Here is a 26195-nt window from a genome sequence, read left to right on the forward strand (position 1 = left end):
ATTGAATGTGTCTAAAACTTCCAAATAGTATCTTTGTTTAATCTTTTAAGGAGAAATTTCAGCTAGATGCCATGGACAAAACTTGTTTTTATCTGGCTTTATACTTCAAGTAATGACACGCATTTCCTGATCAAAATTTTTAAAATAAGGGCATACAGTATTTGCATGCTTGATAATTAGCATCATAGAGAAACTGCACAAGAAGGCTGTAAAACCATGTATTTTTTTTTACTACTGTTGAAATTATATTTAAAAAATTTATAGCTCTTCTTTTTCCTTCACTCACAAATATAATGTTGAAATTTCTAGGATAATGAGAATAAATTTTGAATCTACTTGAACTCTTTTGCATATCAAATATTTCAAAAGATGATGAAGGTCTAGCCTTCAGAAAGTCCACATGTTTAAGTAAGGAGTCATCCTGACGCTAGGTTGGTCCCAACTGAAAGGGCACATCAGCCACAGATACGCGGAAGTGCCTGATACAGTCAAAGTGCGAGATTCGGAGCTCCCGCTATGAGCTGTCTCCACCGGGACGATCCGCTTGGCCTTCCAGCACCCTGGGCTGGCTGGCTGCACTCTGGCTGCATGCCCTGCTCCAGGCATCCTTGAACACCAGCCCTCCCAGAGACTCCAGGGGTCTCTTGCCTGCAGCTGGCAGCATCACACTCTCTGCTGGCCTCTGAAGTCCCTGCCCTCCTCGGTTCCACTCAGCATGTGGTAAATGTGCTTGCCTGCTCTGAGGATGGCAGGGTATGCCGTCCAGCTCTGACTTGGCGCAGGCTACCCCCTGGGGAGCCCCGGGTTAGGCTTCTCACAGCTACAGACCACCTCCCAGGGCTCTGGCCTCTCTGCCCATCCAGCCACCCCGTGACTGAGGGATCAACAGTTCGTGACACATCTGTAACCTTTCTGATGCTAAGACTCAGTAGTTGGCAGCTCTCCTTTAAGGTGAGCTGAGGTTCTCTTTCCCCATACTCGGCAGCCATTTCTAGTGCCCAAACCAGTATTTTGATGTGTCTTGTTCTATTCCTGAAGCATTTCTTCTATGCTTCATTAAACAGTTCTTGTTTTATGTTCTTTACAAAATGTCCTTCACTTTTAATCATGTCATGGTTATATATTCTGCTCCCTCAGTTTGTAAACTCCTTCGGTGGATACTGTATTTACTGGTACAAGTCTCTAATGTATATTTTAGTGTAAAGAAGGAAATACAAAGCCAGTGGTTTCTCATGGCCAGTGGTTGAGAAAGACTCTGAATTGTTCCCTATGCCTTGTGGCTCATGACTTGTCGCTGGTAGATGTTCACTGAGAACTAGGGCTTAAAGAAAACGTCAGCCAGGATAATTTGCTTTTCCATTCTGCAGACAAGTCAGAGATACACATCCGCCTCTGGAATTGTTCTTGATGTCACCACTATTTTGACTGCTGCTGTAATAAGTCAGGAGCTCTTGACTTTCCAGTGCTGAGCCTTTGGGATATCTGTCACATTTAGGTCTAGTGACAGTGCAGGAATGGAAGGAGCTCAGGAGTGAATCCTGGTCTGTGCGGTGACAGAAGGTTCAAAGGGAATGGCAGCCACCGACTCTGCCTTCGGAAGGTTGTAATCTAGCTGGGAAGAGCAGAAAAGCAGAATGAAGTGGCTTGAGTCACCTTCTAAACAATGTGATAACAGGCTTAAAAAATACAATGTACAAGTGATTTGCAGGGAAGGACCCATGTTTTAGGCATCTGTTTGATCTTCATCAGCACCTAGAATGATGCCAACGTGTAGAAAGAGTCCCCCAAATTTCAAGTTGACAAATTCCCAGATGTTCCAGGTTTCTTTATCCTAATCATTCTTGTTCCCAACAGTTGGAGTCTCGATTTGACCTCTGAGTACACACCAGCTGGGTATCCTTGGAAATTTACTAAACCTCCCCCAGTAGACTCCATTTCCTGACCTATAAAATGGATAATGAAGTGATACCTCATAAGGGTGTTTGAAGAATAAATAGTACAATGCGTAGAACCGTAGAAGTGTCTGGAGCACAGCAGTAATTCTGCAGATAGTAACAGTGGTGGCTTCTGTGGCCCCATCCTTTGTTAGTTCTCACTGTGAACTCTGTTGCGGTGAAGAGGTTTCCTTCTTGATTCCTGTGAGAAGACATGCTTGTGTCATTGGTTAGTTCAACTACCCAGTTAACATGTGTAGAGCATTGCTATATGCCAGGCTCTCAGGTAAGCTCCCCACTGCCACCAGAAAGGGATGTCCTCTTTCATATCATTCATATGTCTCGTGTGTATCAAAATCCAGCTCAGGTCCTACTCAGACTTATTTTTGCAGTTATTCTACCTGCTAGAGAAAGGAAATGTTGGCCTGGAAAGAGACAGGCAGGTGTAAGAGACAAGCTTACACTAAGATAGTTGTGAAGATATGAGAGTCTGGTCTAGGGAGCTGGTGGTAGAAATGAAAAGAACGGATGCTCAAGAAACCGGTTACCTAGTGCTTTCTGGGGGGAAGAAGCAGCCAATGATGGTAGCAAGGTCAGAGGGAGACTGAGGTTTCACACTGTGACCTTTTGTACCTTTTGAATTTCCTGCTGGGTGCATGTATAACTGCTTTAAAAATACAAAGTGATGATTCATCAAAAGAGGATCCCTCTTAAAAAAATGCAACAAATAACGGATAGGATTGAAAGAAACGTGACCAGAGAACGAAAGAGAGGAGAGACTAAGCCCCAGAGGAGTCAAGACCCAAGACGTGAGTTCTCGGTGGCCCCTTCTCTCTCTTTTCCGTCAACTAGATTCCAGCTCCGTCAGCCCACATGTTGAGAACTGTGGGTGTTGATTTTTTTTTTTCCTGGGGTGTGTTGGCTCTCCGGTTCAAACGTGGTCCCTTTGCAACCCTTGTGTATAAAGTCCCATCGGTAGAAATTTACACTTCCAAATGCCTAGTCATAGAATTTCCTGGAACTTTGCTTTATAAAGAAAAAAGGAAATGGCTAGCAAGAGGCCTATGGGAGTGCTTGTAATTTAAAGTTATTGGCAGAGACAGTGAGGATCATTCAAAAGCCATTTCTAACTTGGTTTTGTCATACATTGGTGGTTCCTTTTGGTTGTTGCAGATGTGAGCTTTCACATACTACGTTATTTGGTCCTAATTTGAAATAGAGGTGGGAGAGGGCCAGTTTGTATCTGCGAGCATTCGTGGGTAGAGCTGTGCAGGGAGTTGCTGGAACTGCACTGTGCTAAAGTACAGGAGTACAAAGTCTTGTTGTGTGCGAAGCATCCTATTAAGCACTTAGAAGAGAATAAGGTGGGCCATACGTGGTGCCTCACCGCCAGCAATTCCGTCAGCACAAAGCATGTAATTTGTATGTAGATGAGGGATTTTGGTGACCCTTCATGGAGAAATTTAGGAGAAGAATAACTTAATTCCTTTAAGATTAAACCAACGTTTGTTTTCCAAATTGGAAAAGTGATATAGGTATATGGATAGTCTAGAAATTTGGGGAAAGAACAACAAAAAATGAAAGTCGAGATAATTTGTATCTTAATGGTGGATGCAGAGAAAAATGCATTCACTTCTGCATATCTCAACATTTACCTACCAACTTGTATCAGGCTATTTTAATTATTCAGTTAACGAGTGTGTAAGTATGTATACGGTCTCTAGTCTCCTGCTTGTCAAATAGTAGGTATCAATGCATGTTAGCTGAGTAACTGAAAAAATAAATGAACATTATTTTGATAATGCTTCTATGTACATAGCATTTGTAGCCTGTAAACATCTTATGGGCCTTATCTCACTGTTGACTTTCAAAGCTCTGGGATGCGGATGGGGCAGATGAACTCTCCTCATTTTGCATTTGAAGAAACCGTGATTCAAAAGGTGTGTGAAATGGCTTGCGTAAGCAGAGAGGGACTCAGATTTCCTGCTCCCACTCTGTTGCTTTTAATGCCTAATACATGTAACTCTGATTACTGTTCATTCCAGAATTTCTTTAACTCCTTTAGGCAGACAATTAGGACATAAGTTAATAAAACTACCAGCCTTAACCAGACATCTTACAGCATTGTGGGGAAGGTAAAAATGACATACTAATAGGACAGGAGTTTTTCTGGAATGCAGACAGTATTAAGTGTGCACCTCCAGAGGAGATGGGCTGGAAAGGCCTTCCCCCAAACCCTTTGCTACCCTGTTCTCTCCATCACCTCAGAGTTCGTGCACCAGATGTAGCAGTACATACGTATTTCTTTAATGCAGAGATGGGATCTGGTGGAGGGACCAGGGAAGGCTTTGTAGAAGTGACACCTGAGATGGTCCATGAAGGGGTGGGTAGGATGTGATAGGTAGGGATCCAGGGAGAAAGAAACTCCGGTGCAAGAACAGAAACAGAAAGAACCAAGGTGGGAAGAGGGGAAGTCTGACGTCTGAGGAAGAGGGAGCTGTCTTGTCTGACCTGAGTTGAATGGATGTGTCAGGGAGACAGACCGAGAGCAGATATGTCAGAAGCTGTTCCTGTGACTAACCCATTCTGAACGGAACGTCTTGTCTCCAAATTGCAAATGAGACTGACTAGAGCACCTGTTGCAGGAGCTTTTTTCCCTTTGTCCTTGAACCACTGACCCCTCTGCCCTCCAGTTTCTTTATTTTTCACTCGATTCTGCACTGTAGTTGGTTTTCCATCCCCCCATCCACACTCACCACAACAGCCTTTCACTGTTTGGCTCCTCTTCTGCCCCTGATTTGCCCTTGATCTCTTCCTCTCCGGACCATGCTTGATCACACTGTCAGGACACCTAACTCCCACCCTCTCCCTTGACCACGATCCTTCCTCCCACTCGAAGCTGGGAACAGCTGTGACTTCTGCCCAGCTCCTACGCTGCCCTCTCAGACCCTCTCACGGCATGTGACAGCAAGGTGAGTGCTTGCTCGAATGCTAGACACCCAAGTTTGACTTGAATAAACTAGATGGTTGGCCCCCCAAATATGGGGCTATTAACCAAAACGACACCGCCATGAATTTAGAATGCTGTACCATTGAGCACTAAAATCATTTCACACACAGTGTAAAATAAAATCTACCCAGTGTTTCTCTGAGAAAATTTTATTTCATTTGACTGTGATATTTTTACAGTCAATTTTTATGAATGAAAAAAGTAGTCAATTAACCCATCTTGTTTTCCTTTGTACTAATTGCAAGGGAAAAAAAACTCAATCAAAATAATATTTGTTCTGCCCTGCCCAAGATCATCCCCCTCAGAAAAAAAAAAAAATTTTAAAAAGAGGTGAGTGTGGGGTGGGAACGGAATTCTCCTGTTTCAAAGGAGGACAGATTTTTACTCTTTCTGTGAACTGGACATTTCAAAGAGAACCAAATGTGATTCAGCTTCCTCAAAACTGCTTCTTTTTCCTTGCCTTTGGCTTGTCCCAGTTGAGCAGCTGGTCCAGTGGACAGGCGTTGATGAAAACAAGGCTGAGCTCCAAGGCCAAGGAGTATTTTTAGGTCTCGAGGAACAAGGTTTTTTTATTTGAAGGAAAGGGTGGTAATGTCATCCAAAGCACTAGCCTTGTGTACAGGCTGGCCCTTGGCGGACGCGGGAGGCGTGCTTTGGAGGGAACAGAGCCACAGGCCAAGCTTCGGGAAGCTGACCCCTGTGGTGACCCAGCTGTTTGTCTGGCCTCTCTGAAAAACTTAATGGCAGGCGTTTGAGTGGCTTTTCTCATTCTTTGTCCCTTTTACAAAACTGTCAGTGAACACAGGCATTTGCTGTGTTTCCATCGCCCCACAGGAGGCTCAAGCCTCACATTCTGTATTCTTTCCCCCTTGAGCAATAAGAATAAAAGTAACTGTTGAAACCCCCAAGGGAGGTCATATCCTCATGGGAAAGTGTTAGCCGGCCACCTTTGAACGGTCCTCAAGGTAAAAATTACATGAAGAAGCGAAGGATTGAAGATTAGATGCCAGTGGGTGTATGCTCCCGTGGGTGCACTGTGTGTGTACGTGAGCCCAGCACGCGTGCATGTGCTTGATGAAGAGTGCCCTGTGCGGTGAGGGGAAGGGGGGCCGGGCAGCGCCGCCCACCTTGCACGGGTGCTTCAGTCTCACCATGGGGTGCTGGCTGTTCAGACAGGCCTGCTCCCCTACGGTCTCACTAGAACAAGTGATTCTAAGTTCACATTCAGGAAAATCAATGATTTCGGTGAAATAAGGAAACTGAAACTGAAACTGTCTTCAGCTGAATCTTGTAATTTTTGTTGAGCTGCTCGAGACCCATGGGCAAAGGCTATGAACAACTTCCTTATCTGTAGACTGCTTTGGTATTCTCCTGGGGGAGTTCTTCCAGACATACCATAGACCCTCTTTACTCCAAATGTGTCTTTTGCACTATTAGTCCAGCATGACAGCCCACCATGTCCTTCTCCTGAAGAGGGACCGTTCCCAAAGGTTCTTAGCGTAAGTCTTGCTTTATTGTTCTAAGTTTTTCATTTACTTATTTAGCCATGGGACACTTTTTCTTTCCCACTTTTCACTTGCACTATACTGCGCAATGCAGGAAAGCATTAACACAAGATACAGCTGTTCTTACACTTGACATTTCTGTCTGTATGCCATTAAGTATGTGAGAGGTAATCAAAGCGGAGTCTGTGTGGACAGACCACTGTATGTGGTCAGTCACCTGGGAGCTCATGAGGAATGTGGATTTTGCCCCCCCCCCACACACACCTGAGACCTACGAATCAGAATCTCTGCAGGTGGGGCCCCGGGATCTATGTTCTTAAGCTCTCCATGGGATTCTCATCTGTGCTAAAGTTTGAGAAGTCCAGATGCAGCTGTTCAGTCAGAACTGAAGCCGATAGTCACATAACTTAGATGACAGCCAATCCACCAAACGTTACGGATTCGCTCCTTGGTTTTTAAGGCCCCACCCAAGCAACTCAAACTTAATTTACTTTTAATTCCAGCTCCATGCCCTGCTCACTATCCTCTGCTTACTCTGCTTCTCACAGCTACTGGCACTGCTAATGCTGTCTTCACCTGTTTTTGTGCCATGGACCCCTCCCCAGAATAATGGTTTTAAATGCTTACAATGAAACATATAATATTTCGAAGAAACCAAGTTATACTGAAATACAGTTGTCAAAATATTTTAAAAGCTGTGTTGATAAAAGAAGCGAATGTATTTGCATTTCATATAAGATCTAGAGGCAGATCTGTCACCGTTACAATTTCAAAGTGGTGATGTCTGTAAACAATATTTTGAAATGCCTGCAGCTACTGAACTGCATGAAAATACCTGTGATTTCTTTTGGTGGCAGAGTTACAGGGACTGCTGCTAGTAGTGGGGTTTGTCACCGTATTGGAAGAAAGTAGACTCTAAGTTAATTTCCCAGGAGTAGCTTGCCGCGTCCTTCTGCCTATCCAAACAGCACTCAGTTTTCAAGACCAGCGGATTTCTTCACCCGTTCCAGTGTCCATGGAGAACCCACATTTCTGGAGCTTTTGTGTATGTAGGGTAATACCCAGCAAGGCACTTCAGCTGTTGGTAGAGTTCAGCTTTGTGTCTTATCTCTCCCATCTCAGTGTGGGTTTCTTAGAAGCAGGGACTAGACTTGTGCTTATTTTGAAATTCCCTGATCAACAGCAACCAACACAGTGCTGGGCAAATGGTACCCCAGTGATTCTCAACCCTGGACGCACATCAGAGTTACCTGCAGATGCTTGGGTTCTGTGTGCCAGGCCAGTGGTTGTCAGCATGGGGTCCCCAGACCAGCAGCGTCAGCATCACCTGGGAATTTGTTAGAAATGCAGATTGTTGAATCAGAAACTCTGGAGGTAGAGGGGGCAGCAATCTGATTTTGAGATGCACTGAAGTTTGAGAATCACTGCCCTGGGGATTCTGATTCAGAAAGTATGGGATAGAATTCAGGAACCTGTATGGGAAAAGTATCACTATTCAGCAAACTCCATGAGGTGAAGGGTATGGTTAAGGTTTGCTCACCATTCTTTCTCCAGTGCCCACCATACAGTCAGGACTCAAAATTAGTTGTCAAATAAGAGAAAGAATGTGATTTTTGAAGCCTACGCTCTGGGTAATGAGCAACTGTATATCTCAGTGTCTGGAGACTTTTATAGGAATTCAGTATAACAAGCCCTTTGGAAGGTGAACACTCCCTTCAAAGGTGCCATTTATTGCAGGGCATCAGTTTAATAAATGATGCACTGGAGGCTTTTCTGATAGCTCCAGCTAGTGATTTAGGTTATGGGAGAACTTTGGAAAACAAGCCAAAAGATCAGACTTTTAAAACCTTAAGGTCTTCACCTCGTTAATTAAATCTTGCTTTGTTTTCTTCTTCAGGAGAACTCACCATGTTGAGCTTGTTACCGAACTTAACTGGGTCCACTCGCCCGACGTGGAGCAAAGCCAATGTACTGACACCGGTTTGTGATGAAGGTAAGGACATCATTTATTGCAGCGTGCCAAACAAGGAGAGAGGGAAGCTCATGCTCGAAAGACCCGAACTCCCTGATGCCTTTCAGGAAGGGGTTTTTAGGGACCGTGTGAGGGAGAGGGTCATGGGTGTGTGATCAGCTCGTGCACAGTTCTCTGACAGGTGCGTGGTGAGGTGATAGGATGATGTTTGGGGAATCGCAGTCATCAACCTTCTGGTTCCAATCTTTCTTGGGCCTTCCTGCTAGTGGTCAGCAGTTTCGTCTGGTAGGAACCTGGTTTCTGTAGAAACAAGTCAAGGATATGGCTCAGGATATTACCTGTAGCCCCTGAGGAGGGACTAGGGTTCCTTGACTTTGTTTTATGGCTAAACTATTACTGTTTTGTCTTGCTTGACTGTTTTCCTTTGTTTTTGCATTGTCTTACTTCTCTGATTATATTTGCTCTTTGGAACTTGGGGGAGGCCTAAGAGGCTAAAGCTTTTCTACAAACAAGAAATGAGGGACACAGGGTGGCAGGGGGTCTGTACCTGGGAAGACCCCACATTATCCTGCTTGATCTTTCTGGGTCTTCTGATCTTTCTGACTACAGTGAGTATGACCTGAGCAACCACTGTCTGTTCTCCATCACTATGAGTTTGTCTTTTTGAAGCTGTTACATAGATGGATTAGTACATAACTTTCTGAGACTGATCTCTCACTCAACATAGTGCCATTGAGACTCACCCAAGCTCTTGAGTTTGTTCCTTTTATTGTTAAGTGATATTCCGTGGCGTGGATGCACCGCAGCTTACTCATTCTCCTCTGCTGAAGGACATTTAGGTTCTTTGTAGTTTGTGGTCACTTTCTATGAATAGGGCTGTCTTAAACACTCCTGCAGAGGTCTTTGTGTGAACATAAAGTTTCAGTTTTCTTGGCTAAATACCAAGAAGTGGGGTTGCTAGGTCGCATGGTAAGTGTATGTTTAATTGTAAAAACTGCCGAGCTGTTTTCTAGAGCAGCAGTTCTGTTTTGCGTCCCCGTCAGCAACGTGTGAGCGTTCCAGCTCCTCCGCATCCTCGTCAGCCATTGGCATTGTCAGTGCTTTTTATTTCAGCCATTCTGATCAGTGCGCAGTGGTATCTCATGGTGGTTTTAGTTTGCATGTCCCTACTGATTCATGGTGCTGAACTTCTCATGTCCGTATTTGCCGTCCTCATATCCTCTGTCGTGAAAATGTCTGTTCGGATCTTTTGCTCATTTTAAAAACGGGTTAATCTGTTTCCTTACTGTTGAGTCTTGAGAGTTCTTTGTATAGTTTGGATATAAATCCTTTGTTGGCAAAGATGTCTTCATGGGAGTGTGACCTGCGTAGTCGTACAGGGCCCCATGCTTCCCTTACTATTCTGCTGTTGCAGTCTTAAAACTGTTAACAAGTTTTCAACAAGGGATCCCACATTCTCAGTCTGTACTGGGTTCCGTAAATCATGTAGCAGGCCCTGTTTGTTGGATGTGCAATTTGCAAATATTTTTTCCCAGTCAGTGTCTTGTCTTTTCTTTTTCTTAACGGTGTCTTTCTCAAAGCAAGTTTTACATTTTGATAAAGTCCAGTTTATCTTTTTGATTTTGGATAGATTTTGCTTTTGGTATCGTGACCAAGATCCCTTTGATCACAAAAATTTTGTCTTCTGTTACCTTGTAAATGCGTTATATTTTTATATTTTGCATGAAGATATGTGATCCACTTTCAGTTAATTTTGTATAGTATATGCGATTTAGATTTTACATTGAAACTTTGATTGGCAATATATTTACCCTACAGATTAATTTAGAAGGCACTGACATCTTTACAGTGTAGCATCTTTCTATCCAGGAATGTGATAAAGTTTTTTAAATTATTCAGATCTTCTTTTATGTCCTGTAAAGTTTTATTATTCATGTATATTTTGGTCATTTTTAGTAGCTTATTCCTAAATCTTTTGGAGTTTTTTGTTACTACTTGAATGAGATTTTTTTTCCTTTATATTTACTAATTCATTTATAGTTGATGAATATAGTTGAAAAGAAGGCTGTTGTTTTTTTTAATCTTTTATTTTTTTTAACATTTTTTATTGACTTATAATCATTTTACAATGTTGGGTCAAATTCCAGTGTTCAGCACAATTTTTCAGTCATGCATGGACATACACACACTCATTGTCACATTTTTTTTCTCTCTGAGCTACCGTAACGTTTTGTGTATATTTGTTTTGTGTGTTGTTCTTGTGTCACAACTGCTTACTAAAGGGTCCTACTAATTGTTTGCTTTAGGCAGGTTCCCAAAGAGACAGTTCCTCCCCTTTCACTTCCTGTCTTTCCTGGAGTCGGGTAGGGTGTTGGTCCTGTGAATTCTGCTGAAATGACAGATGCTGGCCAGCCATGAGGCTCAGGAACCTGCCCTGGGTGCTGTGAGGGACTTAATGCCATTGTTCTCAGCTGTGGGAGTTAAGAGCTAATTGCATCAGACAAGGGACAAACATGTTTTATCAGTTCATACTTATCCAGCTCAAGTAATAGTCAAGTTACATTTATTTTTTTAAATGTGTTTGATTTTTCCTCACAAAACAAAAAATCTGGAGGTAGGCCATTGCTGGTGTGGGTTCAGTGCTTCAGTAATGCCATTGGGAATCCAAACTCTTTTCTTGTAGACTTTTTTCAAAATATGCTTTTTACTTTGGAATAATTTTAGATTCACGGGAAAATCACAAAGAAAGTACAAAGAGTTCTCATATACCCTTTACCCAGTTTCTCCTAACGTTAACGTCTCACGTAGCTAAAAAACATTTGTCAAAAGTAAGAAATTGGTATATTATTACTCACTAAACTACAGACTTTATTGGAATTTCATCAGCTTTCCCACTAATGTGTTTGTCCTGTTTCAGAATCCAGGCCTGGGTACCACATTGCATTTAGGCTTCATATCTCTTTAGGAGCCTCTTGTCTGTGACAGTTTCTAAATCTTCATTTGTTTTTCTTAACCTTGACACTTTTGGAAGAGTGCTAGTCAGGTATTTTTGTAAAATGTCCCTCAATATGGTTTTGTCTCATGTTTGCTCATACTTGGCCTGCAATTGTGGACTTGGGGAAAGAATGCCGCAGAGGTGGAGTGCCCTGTTATTGCATCAGATTGAGGGGGGAGGTACGTGATATCAACATGATTAATCCCTGGTGCTGTTAACCTTGTGAGAGTCAACTGATAATGTTGGACTTGATCACAGAGGTAGTGTCTGCCTTTTTATTTACGGAGACTTTGAAACAGACACAGTCTGTCTTTTTATTATGGAGAATTTGAAACAGACACAGATGTAGCGAGAATATGCATGTATGTCCAGCTTCAACAGTTGCTTATTTATGATTGATCTTGTTTCATCTATACCTACACGCACTTTCCTAACAGCCCCCAATGAGCTATAATAAAGTAAGTTATAGGCATCACTGTATTAACCTGTATTTCAGTATGGATCACTAAAAGGTAAGGACTTCTAGAAAAACAGCCACAATATCACTAACATTCATTAAAAACTTAACTATAATTTCAAAGCTATTTCTGTGTTCCCACTCTGCCCTCTTCATCCTTGCTGTTTCACAGTTGAAGGAGAGGTTCTCCAGCTTCAGCCATCACATCAAAGTTGAAGGAAGACCCTGGGAGGCAGAGTAGCAAGAAATCAGCTTTCCCAGGTCCCTCCCTACCTCACCCACACCAGCAGACTTCAGAATGTGTTTCACTGGCCAGCGCTGTGCCGTGTGGCTATCACAAGTGACAGGGGAAGTTGGAAAAGCTGGTGTTTGGCTGTCCAGTCTCTGTGATGGAGGATGACGTGGAATAATAAGGTTGAGGGTAGTTGTTAAGTAAGCCAACATATAGTATCCTTCACACTAATTCTGAGAAGAGAAAAATTTCACTTGGCACCTCTCTCTATTCTGTGAAATTAGTCATTAGGACTGGCCAAGGACAGGGTGGAATTGGCAGCAAGAATAGCTGAGCTGCTGAGCCATGGCCATGGTCATGTGTCCCCTGTTCTTGGCTTGATGGGGCCTTCAGGCTGGGACACGGCTGAACATATTAGTAGAGGCTGGAGCCCCAGCTGTGGATGCTGGAGGCACATGGGGCTGGAGTCAAGCAACCGTTTTCATTTGTCTTCAAACTACTTGAAGAAGTAGGTATTAAAGAATGTCATTTCATAGGCTGTAAAATTGGGGCATTTCTAGATTACTGAATAGGTTAAGTATGTGCACTGCCAAAGTAGGGAGTCTGTGAGAAAAGTTTAATTTTGATGACTTTAGCAAGAATTTTGCAAAAAGAAAAAATTAGAAGCTACCAGTTTTCAATGAATCTAATATGTACTTCTATGTACTTCTATGAAAGAAGTTGTGCTGCCATAAACGATAACATGCCATTGATTCTAAGGCACATCCTAACTTCAGAAATGTTAAAATGTGGAAATGTGTCTTAGTATTGATGAAATATGGTATTTTAATTATGATACACAAGTAAATTTTGAGTTTTATGTCACAATATTTAAACTTTAAAAAAATTGAGGTGTAATCAGATCAGTGAATCTCACTTATGTCTGCATCTATGTAACAATCACCGAAGTTAAGATATAATGCTTTTTCACCATCTTAGAAAGTTTCCTTTTGTGCCTTCCCAGTTAATCCCAACCACAAAGATGAGTGCTTTCTGATTTTTTTCACCACAAATTAGTTTTGTTTGCTCTGGGACTTCATATAAATGGAATCCTTCAGTTTGTAATCTTTTGTGTCTGGCTTCTTAATTCAGCATGAAGTTTTTGAATTGTGTCCATCTATGTAAAAATATGACAGTTGTTTATCCATTCTCCTGTGGTTGGATATTTGGGTTGTCTCTATTATCTTAACAATTGTAGTAAAAGCTGGCTTCTATGAGTATATGTGTAAAAGTCTCTATGCAGACTTGTATTTTTATTTCTTTTGGGTAAATACCTAGAGTGGAATTACTAGATCATAGGGTGGTGTATGTTTAACTTAATAATAAATAATAAAATGCTAAACAGCTTTTCAGAGTGGTCTTACCATTTTATATTCTTACCTGTAAGGTCTCAGAAGTCAAATTTTCTCCATATCCCCCAAACACTAGAAATTGTTAAGTCTTTTAAATTTGAGCTAAATAGTAAATGTGAAGAAGTATCTCATTGTGGTTTTATTTTTCATTTCTCTGATGACTGATGATGTTGAGTATATTTTTTTGTGCTCAATTGGCCGCTTGGATTACTTCTCTTGGGAAGTTCTCATTCAAATCTTTTGTCTACTTTTTAAAAAAGTGTTTATTTCTCTTACTGAATTGTAGGAATTCTTAATGCATTCTGGGTTCTGAGCTCTTTTTCAGATATACATTTTGCAAGAAACAGTCACTTAAATGAAGAAAAACCATTAGAGCTAATCGTGAAACTGAAGTCAAAGTAACATTTACTGAATGACTGTCAGATACTACAGCCCTCCTGGCCAGTATTTCCCCTAACCCTCATCATGCAGGCAGAGAATTGTTTTCTTGAGTTTTGCCTTGTGATCCTGAAATCCAGTTTTCCATAACTTGTTCAGTGTTGCCCAGCTTGTAAGGGTGGAGCTGGAATTCAAAGAATTCTGTGTAAATCCTTCCCCTTAAAAGGAGTACACATATATTGGTTGGCCTCTGTTTCCCCTTTTCTCTTGAATTATATAGAAGGGATGTGTAGTTTTTTCAGTGCTTGGACCTCTAGAATCTTTTTCTGTCCCTGAATTAGAACTAGTGTTCTTCACTGGATCGGGTTACCAGATTATGGTAGATTTATTAAAAACAGCAATGATCCAGGTTACGGAGGACAGAGGGGGCAGAAACAGCAGGAGGAATCTGAAGCAATTTGAAAATACAGTTTATATGCAAAGAACACTGAGGCAGAAGTTCAAGATGAAAGAATAGGTCAAAGCCAGGTCAGAAGTTGGAAGCTAGCAAGTCTCCAAAGCTGGAGGTCAAGACAGAGCAGGGCTGTAAAGTCAGGGAGGGGACAGATGCTTGGGGTGAAAGGACCATGAAATTCATTAGAAGCCTGCCTAAAACATACAGTTTTCCAGCTGCAGGACTAACCATAAGCTTCCCCAAATGTGACTGTCCTAGGTCTAGAAGCTCAGGGGCCCCTTCAGATCAGGAATGCCATACCTGGCAGGTCCCGTCACCACGGATGTCTGTGAAAACGTCCAGCCTTGTTTAGTTGGGACCCTTGGTTGTCAAGTTACAGAAAAGCAAATCAAACTAATGCAAACAAACAAAAATATGTATTGATGTGTATTACTCGGAAGTTCAGGGAGTAGATCTGGCTTCAGGCGTGGTTCAGCTTTGGGATTCAAATGATGCCCCCAGGAATGTCTCTTTCTCCATGTCTTGGCTGTGCTTTTCTCTGTATTGGCTTCATACCTACACAGTCTCCCCCTCTGTGGTGGGAAATGTAGCCGGGGGCGGCTCCAGCTTTTCACGGTCCTTCTGGCTAGAGAGCTCAGAGGAAAAGGAAAGCTTTCCCCAGGAGTCCCAGTACCGAGTCTGACTGGCTGGCTCATGTCACCTTTTCTTCCTGAAGCAGGGTTGCCAAATAAAATACAGGACTCTCAGTTAAATCTTAATTTCAAACGAAGAATAATTTTTAACGTATAATCATGTTCCATGCAATATTTGAGACATGCTTATAAAAACAATCTTTTATTTATCTGAAATTCACACTTCAGTGAGCATTTTGTATTTTTATTTGCTAAACTTGGCAACCCTATCCCTACCCCAACCACTTGGGACCAAGGGGATGATGGACTCCTGGGTCCTGGGAGTCAAATTAGTTACTGAAACATGGAGATCAGGGGTGGGGGAGGGCTAATTGCCTAGAGAGGTTCTGGGCAGACAAACAACTCGGGTCCACTCTACCTCTTCTTCCTTCCCGCACGCCTGGTCATGGGTGGACTTTGCCAGGACATTCATCTCATGTAAAAACTGAGATCATCACCTTCACTTCCACTTTTTTTTCTTTTCTTTTTGGTAAAACTGCCAGTTAACTAACAACAGGTGTCACCATTCCTCTGGTTCCTGGTTACAGAACTTTAAAGTTTGAGGTTCTTCATTTCTTGATTCACGTTTAGTACCTAAGTCCGTAGCTGGAAAGCCCAGCAACTTCTTATCCCTGTCTCGCCAGACAAAGTCTTACATTGCAGTATCCAACTCAGGCAGTCTAGGTAGTGCTGGCTCGGAGGTGGCTCGGAGCAGTGCCCCCGGCAGGCAGTATGAGCCTGGGGATTCAGATGCAGCACGTCTGTTGATTTGAGAGATCATTCAACTTTTTATTTAAAAAGTTAAAAGTTATTATTTTCTGAAATAATGTATAATATCATAGGAGCAAAATTTGGACCTTGGCTGGGGTAGGGAACTGAATTCAAGAAGTTTTCCTAGTTGTCAGAATTGCTGTTACAGCAGTTTTATCCCACTTTGTCGTCTTCTCACCTGTGCGCCTCAGCCCTGTGTATGCGTATCTGGGAACTTGCAGAAGACGTTATTTTATGTCCAATTACATCAGTTTATATCACTGGCAACTCTCCCTTCAGTATTGTCGGAATTCTTGGTCTGCTGGGTTTGCTCACTTGGAGCAGTTTGTGTGGTAGCTGCTGAAGGACCAGGCTGTTTTATGGAAGAGTTCTTTCCTCAGGAAGCGATGGGATTTGAATGATTCCTGTGTCTTCTTTTGAGCAAGTCACCCTAGAAGTGGGTTGACCTTTAAAGGAAATTTCAGAATAATTTTCCTCTGGTCTATGTTTGGCAATCAAAACTAATAAAATCAAGAACTAGGGAAGCACTGACTCATTCTCTGAAATCCTAGGTTTAAGTTGAGGTTAGAGAAAGTATAGGAATTTGGAACTTCATATTAGTCTGTGGGCAGGTGCTTTGACAAAAAATAAACACCACCACCAACAACAAAACCTCCTGTAGGTGGCAAAGATGGAAAGTGAAATAGACCAACATCAAGAAAAATGACATTCCGGATTTTGATCTCAGGGAACTAGTTCCTTGTCTGTGTTTCAGGAATGAGAGAAAATGACATTTCAAATCCAAGTTGATGTTTTCCTTTTAGTTAAATTATTCATGACTGAATGGTCCTTTTGTATGTGAAGATCATTCCTTCTCTCCCTGATGTTCTCTTGAAAACAATGGGATAATTAATTCATCCTACCAATTAATCTGATAATACAAACTCTTAAATGTGGGAAATCCAAATTTAGAGCTTCTTGTAAAGATCAAATATTCAAAGGAAGTGTAATTCATTAAGGATTTCCCCTTTGGAAGAAAAATCCTTAGAAGGTCAGACAGCTCTAATTAGGTAAGTACAGTGGTCACAGGAGAAGTGTTAGATTAAAGCAAAGACGTTTTAAGAAGGCAGAACAATTGAGAAGGTCTAAGGACAGATTAACGCGTGGGAGTGGCGAAAAGAATTTTTAAAGGATACATTTCAAATCATTCAATGGTAAATGGTGGGGAAGGTATGGAAGGAAAAGGGGTTGGGCCCCTTTACAAATATTTTCTTTAATGGAGGGACCTTGTGGAGGAAGAGCAGCCTGGAGCTGGCATGGGTGAAGGGGAACCTTTTGAATTCACTACGACCTTAAGTGCCTGGAGGAACTCGTGAGCTTGGCTCAGGAAGCCACCGAAGCCACGGTGTGTTGAAAGAAACAGGAAGGTGAGGAGGGCAGTGTGCTGGAGAAGTGGATCTGTCAGTGGAGCGCAGAGGGATGCAGGGTGGAAGGTGGGGATGGAGGCTAATGGGATTTCTTATGAAGTGCATTGCCAGGGCAGAGGAGCTGGGACAAGTCTGAAACAGTTTGAAAGAGTGGAGAGCTCTCAGGTAGGAATTATAGACAGGCTGGCTGCTGTCTTTGAGGCTGTCTGCTGCCCAGTACAATCTGTCTCAGTTTCACAAGCACATTTTGAAAGGGTTCCTTGTACCGGCTTAGCCGGGGGTTCACTGGGTTCTCTAGCTACCCTTTCAGAAAAGCAGCGTTCTCTAAACTGTAGGATTTACTTTATTGCCTCTCTGCATGTGTCCTCTCCAGAATGTTCCTGTGGCATCAGGAGTCCTTCTGCTGGCTCTGCTGCAGGCCACCGCCCCCCCCCAGACGGGAGCCAGGCACCTGGGGCAAGGCCACCACCCCCCCCCAGACGGGGGCCAGGCACCCAGGGCAAGGCCAGCTCCCCTCTGCTGGAGAGGTGAGCGGGAGCAGCTTCTCCTTCGCTCAGCTCGTTGCCACCCTGTTCCCCAAAAATCCTCAGAACCAGGCCACTAACTGTGATCTATGAAATGTCTTTATTGAAGAGTTAGAAAAGAGAATTACAGCGTAAGAGGGTAAAAAGCTAGTAAGCCCTAATGGTCGTGAAGTGGTGGCTCCGCGCGCCACAGCACCGGGAGCTCTGCACGCCCTGCCGGGGGCGGGGGGGTTAACCTTTACAGCAACCTGTAGGGGGGATATTGTTATGATCGCAGTTTTACAGAAGAGGAAACCAAGACCCAGAGAGATTCAGGAGCTTCCCAAGTCATACGTCTGCTGAATGGTAGAGCTGAAATGTAAACCCAGGGAATGGGGCTTCAGAGCCTGCACCTGGACTGCTGCGCCATCCGTGGACTCTCAAGGGAACACCTGAGATGCAGGCCCTCCCTTCCCCCAGCTCCTGAGCTGGCTTTCCTACCCTGGGGCTTGGGCCTCCTGTTCCCACGCCCCTCACCTTCAGCTCTCTCTGTGCAAAGCTTCCACTTGTTTCCCTTGGGTAACCCCCCCCCGTCCCACCAGACGAGCCCCGTATGTCTGTGCCTGTTCCCCATACACTGCCCCGAGCTTGGATAGCACTGGAGCTCAGGCGAATGGGAAGCGACGCTCACCCACGCGCAGGCTTTGGGAAGGGGGCTCTGGCTTCAGAGATGAAGGTGCGCACAGATCTCTACCTCTCTACCTGCCCCCCCAAGCTCCCTTTCACTGTGGGCCCACCAGTTCCTTTACTAAGTGATTTAGTAAAAGTAGACATATCTCCCATAGATTGATATTAATTTCTTTTTTCAATTAAAAATTATTAATAGGTTTTATTTTTAGCATTTTCATGTTTGCAGAACATTTCAACAGAAGGTGCAGAGTCCCTTATGCCCTCTTCCTCCAGCCCCCATGGCCTTCCCTGTTGGCATTGGTGATGTGGCACATTTGTTACAAGTGACGAGCCAATATTAATACAGATGTGAATACTAACTGAACATGGTTTACATTAGGGTTCACTTTTTGTGTTGTGCAGTTCCATGGATTTTGACAAATGAATAATTTCATGCATTCACCGTTATGGTATCCTAAGACATTAATTTCTCTCTCAGAGACGGGGTAGATTAATATCGTATTGGTGAAGGAATTTTCCTTGATCACTAAGGCATCTGCTCCTGTACTGAAGTCAGCGGGTTCCCACTGTTATTCTGAGGAGCTTTGAATGTCCTTCCTGCTTTGGAGGTGGTTTCTCCTGGCCTTCCTGAAGCACTACTAGTATTGTGTAATACTCTCAGTAGGGTAATGTATCATATGTCGCTCTGTAACTTCTCTAAAATCATAGGAAACACTGAGCCCCAAACACACTTGGCCCCAGAGGTTTTGGATTTGGAATTGTGGCCTTGTATTACCTAACATCCCCAGCAGGGCCTGTGACAGCACCTAAGAATCAAACACCTTAATACTTCAGCAGTGTAGTAATCTCTGCACATAAATGTTCACACTAAGTGGGAAGAATAGAAATAAATACCTCTGCATCAGCTGAAGACAGGTTTTATTGCCAAAGTACAGTGTGTGTGTGTGTGTGTGTGTGTGTGTGTGTAGGCTAGTATAGCCTATCACTGCATTCTCATCTCCTGGCTTCTGTTTTTTCAAAGCATTGTGGATTTCAGAACTGCAGGTGAGCAAAGGTGGACCTACACAATACATGACCAAGTAGAATAAATGCCATTACAGAAAGGGCTGTGGGCACACGGAGGGACAGTTGATTCACGTTCATACCCTGTAGCTGAAGCTGATTTCAGGGGGCTAGTGAAAAGGGAATGGAACTGATAGGTACTGACTCTTTGTGTAAAAAATTTCTTTCAGTGTATCAGTTGGTATGTTTATGTTAAAAGTAATGGAGATTCCACCTTAAAGAAGTTGAAACAGTAAATGTGTCAGCTAATATACTTGGAAAAGCCAGAGAGAGGACTAGTATAAGGCAAAGCTTGATCCAGAAGCTCAGTGATACTTTCAAGGACTTGGATTCTTTTGGTCTCTCTGCTTTCCCCATGAGTTGTTTGCAATACCTAAGGTTGGCTGTCCTCATGGTTCCAAGATGGCTGCCAGCAGCTTGCAGATCTACATGCCTCCTCACTGAAACCCAGAGGAGAGAGAAAACATTTCTCTCTTGGACAAACTTCAGTCACAGGGTCATCTCTATAGCCAAGGGATGAGAATTCAGTGATTGATTTGGCCTAGGTTAGCAGTCTTCAAACCAGCTATGCATATCCTTGAAGGTAAATGAGACTTTCAAAAAGGTTCACAGGCTTGGGTAGTTACACGACAATCAATTTGCTTATATTCACTTTCCTTATGCATTCTTACCTAAAATTGACCTACCTGAGAATCTGTCTGCAGGTGAGGCATCGGGCCAGTTCTTTTCATTCCTCCTTTCACGATCAGCTTTCTCCTGCTCTGCAAGGAAGGGGGCATCTCTCATCCATCCTGGTAGTCACTATGGTGCATTCCCCTAGGGCCTAGAAGCCACTGGGACACACTCAGAAGGGACAGTTATGAATTGTTGTTGTTAAAGCAGTCTTCTTTAATCAGGGCTTAAGATTTTTCCTGTCTTATGCAAATACCTGTGAAGCATGACTTAGAAAGCAAGTATTAGGTCACCTTGGTATGTTCTGGATTCAGAGAGGGGTGGTGGGACAATTTCCATTTAAAGCCATTAGATGTGAAAAAGGCCCTCACATCTCCTTGCCCGCCACTGTGCTTACAGTAAGTGTCATTGCAGGGGGAGAATTTCGTGAAAACAAAGCTAAGGGGAATAAATGAGAAGGACTGAAAAGTTGGGGTGACTGATTTCCCCTTGCCTCCTCTATAATCATGAATTCAGATGTGACATGATGTCATGAGTGACATTTGTGTTTGATTTGAGAAGTGAAGAGAGTCTTTTCTGACAAAGTAAGTCTATTTGGCTGCAGGTTTAATAATAAGATGGGAATTTGTCAGCATGATTATATGACAGACATTTCCTATAAATTTGGTGAGTAAAATCTGCTGTTCCAAGGTTTCTGTGAAGTACATTAAAGGCATCTGATAAACATCTTATTTTTAAAATGTATTGGTAATGATTTATTGAAATTAACAATATTTCCATTTTCCATACCCTTTCTGGGTAAATCAGACTAAATACAGTATCTTGTAGTGAAAGAACAACTAAAATTCATGGTCATTTGCTATCTAGGTAAAGCCTTTTTGGATATAATTCCTCAAAGTTGAGAAGGTGACTGACTCTAACTGGGAAACAATTTTATTAGCAATATATGTGATTTCCAAATCTTTTGTTTCCAACAAAGTTAAAGAAAAACCCTGAGCTACCAACTGATCATTAAAAATAGGTTTTTACAAACCACTGTGTGGTTTTAGGCATATAAAATGTGCACATAAGAATAAAATACTAATTCCTTTGATAAAATTTCTTCTCTTCTATATATTTATATGAATGAAGTCTTGGCACTTATATGTAAAGAAAGGAAATAACAATAGAATTAATTCTGGAAACTATTTCTCAAAATTAGTAATATTATCTATGTGTTTATGACCTATTAAAATATAAACACTGCCTTATCCATCTCATTAAAAAATACCTTTCCAATACAACTTTACTCTTTGTGTTTGGTCATTATTTATCAAAACCTGTCAGATATTTAGATTACTGATTAAATTTTTACTAGGAATAGTTACAATAATCACACTGCAGAAAAACGTCATGAAACTTATGGTCACAAAAAATTAATCTCAAATAATAGACATATTTTATTGCACAGACAAATAACAGCTTACTTAATAGCAAAAAGAACATTACAGTGTGATCAAATTCTGGGGAAGAAATAGAATAGAAATACAACTTTTATGTAATAAAGAACAATGGAAAATCTGGCCTGTTGTAGAAGAGCTCATTCATGTATTTTAGATGTTGGAAACCAGTTGCCATGGTATTTAGATTCTGTTGTATACAAGTAAAAGAGTGAATTAACAGTTCTATTTTAGAATGTCAAAAGTTACACAAGATTATTTCTTTTGGAACCATCTAAAACTGATAAGGAAAGATTTTGGATGTCACCCTAAAAATGTGTGAGAGGGCACATAGTTCTTCAAAATTCTTTTAGGTGTTCATGAACAATGAGAGAAAATTGAGCACGACTTCAGTTTTGGCTCAGGCCACGTGCCCCATCCATCCCTGGAGGTAGCAGGAACGGAATCGTCTTCCCTGAAACTGTCTAGATACCCAAACAGAAACCAGAGGATACTGGGAAGGGCCGAAAGAGATTGGCTGATCCAGAGGCAAGCAATCCACAAGTATAAGGAGAGAAACAATTGAAAGGCCAATGGAGTCAAGATAAGCTTCTCCCCACAACACCCTTTAATAGGAGTGTGTGTGCTTGTTTGAAGGCAGAAGGGAAGAGCCAGTGGTGAAATGGGTTCTAGACGTCCAGTGGAGATGTCCTGGGGGAGGAAGGGAAGGGAAGGGTTTTAGACAGAGAGAGACAGTAGGTGTGTGGCTTTGTAAATAGGTAGCAACTGGCTCTGACATCCCTGAATTTGAACTGCCTGATAGACAGACAGGCACAGCTGGTCATGGCTGAGCAGAATCTCTTGGGGATTGCTGTGGTTACAGAGCAGTTTTTTTCCTGCAATGTCTAGCCACAGCCCTACCCCCAAGCAACATGAGAGCAAAACCCATCTGTTTAATCATTATTGTTTAAAGGGTCCAAACTTCTAGTTGTAAGATGAATGAGTTATGGGGATCTAATGGACAATCTAGTGATTATAGCTAATAATTCTGTGTCACACATACTTGGAAGTTGCTAAGACAGTAGATAGATCTTGTATGTTTTCACCACACACAAAAAAAATGGTAATTATGTGGCATGATGGAGAGGTTTATGGAGGTAATCATTTTGCAATACATGAGTATCAAGTCAACCCTTTGTAGACCTTAAACTCACACAATGTTATACGATGTCAGTGAAGCTGGGGGAGGGGAGAAAGGATATTGTTCAGCATGCTTGGACATGCCCCCAAAAGTCAAAATGCACTTCCAGGGCATAAGATTTGGTGCCTGAACTTATCCTTGCTTGGTTTCAAGTAGCAACTATTGCAGTAGTTTAACCAGGTAGGCTGTTGGTAAACCATATCCATAGAGATGTCTAGGTCTTCTGTATCTTTCAATGAAGAAAGCATCTTTATTTTTAAAACTCTACTGAAGTATAATATAAATACAAAAAAGTAAACATACCTATGATTATAGCTTGGTGGATTTTTACAAACTGAATGCACCAGGGGGTCAGCATCCAGGCAAAAACAACATTACCAGCACCTGCAGTCCCTTCTACATGTTAATCTAATAGTGTTTAAACTTAACCCAATTTAGGCCTGAGGCTACCAAAACAAAACAACAACAACAAAAAATGTAGTCTGCCTTTGAAATAATATGATGGCAATTTTAGAGCAAACAGTAACTTGGTTATGTGTGTATTTCACTGCTGGAAAACTCTGATTTCAGAAACATTTTGCTCCTAAAAACCACATCTTTAAGCAAAACTCTGAATTGCTTGTAGAAATAATTTTCTTCTTTTGGTACGTCAGCAGAATCTGTCAGATGAACTGGCAAATTGGTGAGAAGTAGTGGGTGTGGGTCTTTACTAAGCAACGATGAATGAGCACAGTAGCAAGATTTTAGCAGAAAAGTGGAGACTCTGCCTTAGCGATCTGATTTAGGATACTTTTATAAACATGCTCTGTGAGTGCTCTACCTGTTACTTACTTTTTAAGGTGTTTTACTTTGTAAAGGTGATTATTATTGGAGAAACTGGTTTTCTTTTCACCTCATTTTATGCTAGTAATAATGTCGATAGTTTCTAGTTCACAGTATCTGGTTTTATGTTTTTATAGAGCACTGATGTATTCATTTTCATTATTCTGATTCTTTCCTTTTTTATTTTATATCTGTGCAGACCAGACATCTATGTATCTTCCTTCATTCTAATCAACATATGTATGCTTATGTGAGTGGAGGATGGGGGTTATGGTATCTGTGGGTTTTTTTTTAATGGAGGTACTGGGATACCCAGGACTTTGTGCATGCTAAGCATGTGCTCTGCCACTGAGCTGTAACCTCCCCCCCAGGGCCTGTGTTTTGAAACATCAGTGGATAGCTACAGTTTTGTTGTTTTGTTATGTTTTGTTTCTCCTGGGGTAGGTGGGGTAGAAGGAGCAGTTGAGGGTTGGAATGGGAAAGAGTGGGATTCAGAGGGAAGAGACAGGAGGCTGAAAGGTCATGGGAGGTGCTTCTGCTAAAGTTGTTTGTCACACTAGGGGACCAGAGGGCCAAGATGAGGTAGAGCGGATTCTCCTCCAGTGTTCTTGGCTCCCTTAGCCCTGCCCGGCCTCTGCTGGGACTGAGGACTAGGCGGTGGTTGCCATTGGCTGGCCTGCTCCAGGTGACTCAGTGCTTTCCTGTTCCCTGTCCTCTAACCATGCACTGGCTCCTGGGGCTATGCTGTGTGTTCATCAATGTACAGTTAGTCGTTAAGTGCACACCCTCATCCTAGCACATACCAGTTATCTGGGAAATAGCAAACACTGACATTTGTTTGTTTGATTATAAACATTAGCCAAAGAACTCTGGTGTCAACTTTTTTAATAGTAAGAACATTGAACATAAGGGTAGCCTCTTAATAATTTTTAAAGTGTACCGTATGGTACTGTTAACTGTAGACACGGCATTGTACAGCAGATCTGTAGAACTTACTCATTTTCTGTGACTGAAACGTTATATCTTTTGAATAGCAACTCCTCATTTCCCCCTCCTTGCAGTCCCTGGAACCACCATTTTGCTCTGCTTCTGAGTTTGACTATTTTAGATTCCTCATATAAGTGGAATCATGCAGTATTTAGCCTTTTGTGACTTATTTCACTTACTATGATGTCATTAAGGTTCATCTATGTTGTGGCAAATGGCAGGATTTCCTTCTTTTTAAGGGCCAAATAATATTCCATTGTATGTATAAAACAGGTGTTTTTTTTAAGCATTTTTATTTTTTTCTCTCTTTCTTTTTAAACTGAAGTATAGTCAGATACAGTGTTTCAATTTCTGGTGTGCAACATAAAGTAAAACACATTTTCTTTATCCATTTTTCCATTGATGTACATTTGTTTCTACATCTTGGCTCTTGTGAATAACACTGCAGTGAACATGCGAGTGTAAATACCTCTTTGAGGTCCTGATTTCGGTGCTTTTGAATAGATACCCAGAAGCGGGATTGCTGGATCATCTGGTAGTTCTATTTTTAATTTTTTGGAGGAACCTCTATGCTGTTTTCCATAGCAGCTGCAGCATTTGTGAATATGTGATATCTTTAGTTATTTAAGTAACTATCTCATTGCAGTATGGTCACGGTAGGATTTCTACTTCTCAAGAAATACCTGTGCCAGTATTTGTGACTTTTAATTTTGATAAGAAAGGAGCTTGAATATAAGAAAGGAACTTGGAAATTGGGAAGACCTTGCTGAGTCTCAAAAAACTGATTTTTTTCTATCAAAGGTAGTTCCCTCTAGCTTTTCCTTTTTCCTTCTCAGTGTGGTTTAAATTCAACATTTCAGGTTTATTACTTTTTTGCCTGCATTTAAATTTCCACTTGAAGTAATTGAAATGTAATAGATGGCCCTTGACACTCTGCCACTTTCTGTCAAAATGGGCTGTTGAAAATGCAGCGTTTCTATGGGGAAAGTTTGCACCCATGGTAACAGTGGGGTTGTATCAGCATTCTGTGAAGTAGAAACAGTGATTTGGAAGCTCAGAATTGTAGGCTATTGACATGTCAAGGTCAAGGAAGTTACAGATGTGCTCTTGTTAATGGAAAAGTGTGAGGGTGACTGGTGATTGGAGTAAAATGTAGAGGGAGGAGTTAAGGCAGCAGGCTGAGAAGTTAGAGGGAGGAGGCTGTAGGAATTGAGGACCAGTGTAGGTTTTAGGAGTGAGGACACTGGTGGTGGGAGTGTAGGGCTTGGAGAGTCAGAAGGGAAAGAGGAGGAGGTGGACAGGACGAAGTTGGAGTGAAATAAGATGAGAGGTGGTCTCGGGTACGAGAGAAGAGGACCTTATGACACTGTAGAATGCAGGGATGGAAGGGGAACTGAGGCCAAAGATGGCAGAGTAGATAGAAAAGAGGGAAGGGGCAGTGAAATTAGTTCCCAGCAACCCCACCAGCGTTCTAACTGCCTGTAGAATTATGGCCTTGAAATAGCTCCCATGGAAAGCTAGAATGTCTGGAAAGGTAATTGGATACAGAGCATCTGTCAGTTTACTGAGCTTCGAGAAAGGCAAGAACTTGATTTCCTGACTTGTGAATAAACATTTACTCTACTAAGAAAAATTAAGGGACTCTATCTCATCCAAAGCAAAGT

General features: G+C 42.0%; 2 long non-coding RNA genes across 2 annotated transcripts in view; one reads left to right on the plus strand and one right to left on the minus strand.

Annotated features, from left to right (window-relative positions):
- LOC140686475 (uncharacterized) overlaps positions 1-26195 on the plus strand; it is a 196984-nt gene that overhangs the window by 133986 nt on the left and 36803 nt on the right. Inside the window, exon 4 of the long non-coding RNA XR_012060329.1 lies at positions 8347-8442. This is a non-coding gene — a long non-coding RNA (uncharacterized lncRNA). The remainder of the gene's footprint in view (positions 1-8346; positions 8443-26195) is intronic.
- On the minus strand, positions 8549-24628 carry LOC140686476 (uncharacterized). Its single transcript, XR_012060330.1, has 3 exons — positions 24541-24628; positions 20118-20192; positions 8549-8721 (listed from the first exon to the last, which is right to left on the minus strand). It is a non-coding gene; the product is annotated as an uncharacterized lncRNA (long non-coding RNA).

Source organism: Vicugna pacos, chromosome 16, assembly GCF_048564905.1.
Source record: "Vicugna pacos chromosome 16, VicPac4, whole genome shotgun sequence".
Classification (NCBI taxonomy): domain Eukaryota; kingdom Metazoa; phylum Chordata; class Mammalia; order Artiodactyla; family Camelidae; genus Vicugna; species Vicugna pacos.